This window comes from Polyodon spathula, unplaced genomic scaffold (assembly GCF_017654505.1).
Source record: "Polyodon spathula isolate WHYD16114869_AA unplaced genomic scaffold, ASM1765450v1 scaffolds_176, whole genome shotgun sequence".
NCBI classification, from domain to species: domain Eukaryota; kingdom Metazoa; phylum Chordata; class Actinopteri; order Acipenseriformes; family Polyodontidae; genus Polyodon; species Polyodon spathula.
The window spans coordinates 1-3,593 of NW_024471669.1; positions in this window are offsets into that span (position 1 = coordinate 1).

A 3,593-nucleotide genomic window follows, 5' to 3' on the forward strand; every position below is an offset into this window, starting at 1 on the left:
GTCTGAACTCTCTATACTGCCTTCTGGCCTGGATTACCATCAAATCAGCCTGCCCAGCATTACACTGTGTCAGAGTTGTGTGCAACTATTCTGCAACAAATATTAGAAAGCAGAAGGATCTCAGTGTCTTCATGTGGGATGAGTTGGTCCATCTAATATAACGGGTTCAAAATCCGTACAAAATGCTTTCTCACAGTGTGCATTTGACCTTTGACCTCCTGTGAGAGGGTGTGTGGGTGATTCACTTGACTACTTAAGGTGACAAGGTTCACCATTCAATCACCATTACCATGAATTTACCAGCTAGATCTGGCAGCTGTATTTAGCAGCAAGTATGTGAACATAATTAATATAATGCATTACTGTCCAAGTGTTTAATGTACTGTAATGGAACTGGCCAAACTTATTCCTTCCTATATTGCACTATAGTGGCTAAACAATATGTTTCCTAATGGGATGTGTTGTGTTAACAACTCCTGTATTGTTTTACAGACGCTGATTAATTTTTGGGCTATGTTTCCTCAGGGAATGCATTCAGAGTCTAGCTAATTAGGGTCTATGAAAAAAAGTTCTTTGAAACTTGAAATATAAGCACTGTGCATCTCAGCACGTATCCAAACAAAGGTTCACTTTCTGCTGACACATTTAAAAGCTAAATACAGTTTTTACTGTGTGTCCTTAAACGGAGAGAGGGAATATTAAAAACATAGTCTAAGAGTTTGTCACACGTCCAGTTGCAGATCGGTGTCAAGTAAACACTTTGTGGTCAAGCTTCATAACTGAGAGAATTGCCCTTCTCACAGCAAATGGAGGTCAGTGGAAAGCAGATCCTCTTGAAATGTATTTTGGCTGCCAAATCCACTTTGAGTCATATAAACTCAGATACTATAAGCCTGCAGCAGCAGCAGCTGCAGCAGCTGAGCACAGGTGGGCGATGCCTGACATTTCCAAGACGGAGATGGAGTTTTTCTCAGAGGAGAAAACACAGGATCCGAGCCAAGATTTAGCTTTCTGATTTAAACAAACATGCTGCTGTTGCAAATTAAGATGACATTGTCCCTATCTCGGTCCATTAACTCTTTAAATGTGTACACTGTATTCTGTGATAAAATGACCGTGTGATAAGCAGCAAGCGCATGGTAACAGTTCTAATGATAAAACGGGAAACGTACAGTAGTATGCAAGTGTATTGCAACCCCTCAAGATAGGTAATTTATATCCTTTATATACCTATCTGCATGAAAACCTCTGGCTGTGAGAATTTCAATTTCCGCTCAGGAATCAGTGATGTAGAAACAATAGGCACTTGTGTGAAAATGTTACACCTTGTGCTATAATTAGGTATTTAAAAGTCTCCGGCAGTTTACCATTTGTGGCTGTGACTTCCCCTTCTCGTACTATTTTAAATTGCAGTGTGGCCTATTAAAGTCATCAATTAAATTTGACAATCGTTAAGTGCCTATTTTGTCAATTTCCAAGATTCAGTCACAGTCGTTTGATTTCATGAGAACATAAGAAAGTTTACAAACGAGAGGAGACCATTTGGCCCATCTTGATCGTTTGGTTGTTAGTAGCTTATTGATCCCAGAATCTCATCAAGCAGCTTCTTGAAGGATCCCAGGGTTTCAGTTCAACAACATTACTGGGGAGTTGATTCCAGACCCTCACGATTCTCTGTGTAAAAAAGTGCCTCCTATTTTCTGTTCTGAATGCCCCTTTGTCTAATCTCCATTTGTGACCCCTGGTCCTTGTTTCTTTTTTCAGGCTGAAAAGGTCCCTTGGGTCGACATTGTCAATACCTTTTAGAATTTTGAATGCTTGAAAGGTCGCTGCGTAGTCTTCTTTGTTCAAGACTGAATATATTCAATTCTTTTAGCCTGTCTGCATATGACATGCCTTTTAAACCCGGAATAATTCTGGTCGCTCTTCTTTGCACTCTTTCAGCAATATCCTTTTTGTAGCAAGGTGACCAGAACTGAACACAATATTCAAGATGAGGTCTTACTAATGCATTGTACAGTTGTCACATTACTTCCCTTGATTTAAATTCAACACTTTTCACAATGCATCCGAGCATCTTGTTGGCCTTTTTTATAGCTTCCTCACATTGTCTAGATGAAGACATTTCTGAATCAACAAAAACTCCTAGGTCTTTCTTTAATTCCTTAATTCCTTAATTCCTTTAATTTCAGTATCTCCCATATGATATTTATAATGCACATTTTTATTTCCTGCGTGCAGTACCTTACACTTTTCTCTATTAAATGTCATTTGCCATGTGTCTGCCCAGTTCTGAATCTTGTCTAGATCATTTTGAATGACCTTTGCTGCTGCAACAGTGTTTGCCACTCCTCCTACTTTTGTGTCGTCTGCAAATTTAACAAGTTTGCTTACTATACCAGAATCTAAATCATTAATGTAGATTAGGAATAGCAGAGGACCTAATATTGATCCCTGTGGTACTCCACTGGTTACCTCACTCCATTCTGAGGTTTCTCCTCTAATCAGTACTTTCTGTTTTCTACATGTTAACCACTCCCTAATCCATGTGCATGCGTTTCCTTGAATCCCTACTGCGCTCAGTTTGAGAATTAATCTTTTGTGCGGGACTTTGTCAAAAGCTTTCTGGAAATCTAAATGAACCATGTCATATGCTTTGCAATTATCCATTATCGATGTTGCATCCTCAAAAAAATCAAGCAAGTTAGTTAGACATGATCTCCCTTTCCTAAAACCATGCTGACTGTCTCCCAGGAAACTGTTACCATATAGGTAATTTTCCATTTTGGATCTTCTTATAGTTTCCATAAGTTTGCATATAATAGAAGTCAGGCTTACTGGTCTGCAGTTACCTGGTTCAGTTTTGTTTCCCTTTTTGTGGATCGGTATTACGTTTGCAATTTTCCAGTCTGTCGGTACAACCCCTGTGTCAAGAGACTGTTGCATGATCTTGGTTAGCGGTTTGTAAATAACTTCTTTCATTTCTTTGAGTACTATTGGTAGGATCTCATCCGGCCCAGGGGATTTGTTTATTTTAAGAGCTCCTAGCCCCTTTAACACTTCTGCCTCGGTTATGCTAAAGTTATTTAAAACTGGATAGGAACTGGATGACATGTCAGTAGGAACTGGATGACTTGTCAGTATCTTCCTTTGTAAAAACTTGTGAAAAGTAATCATTTAATATATTTGCTATGTTTTTTTCTTCATCTATGATTTTGCCATTTGTGTTCTTAGACATTTAACCTCCTCTTTGAATGTTCTCTTGCTGTTGTAATATTGGAGAAACATTTTGGAATTGGTTTTTGCGCTGTCACAAAGATGGCCGGAGTGGGTGACGTCAGACCAGAATCAGGAAATAAACGACAGAGAGAGGTGGAGTTTGATGGAGCTGAGCGAATGGTCTCGCTCAGCATTTAATGAATGAACAGACAGTAAATAAAAGGTTTGTAATAAACAAAAACACAGGACACGGCACTCGTTGCCAAAACAAAAAGACAAACAAAACGGACAATACAGACAAACACGGCGAGCAGATATTTAACCACTATTCTTATTATTACCACAATTATTACCTCTGTCTCCTATCCCGTTCT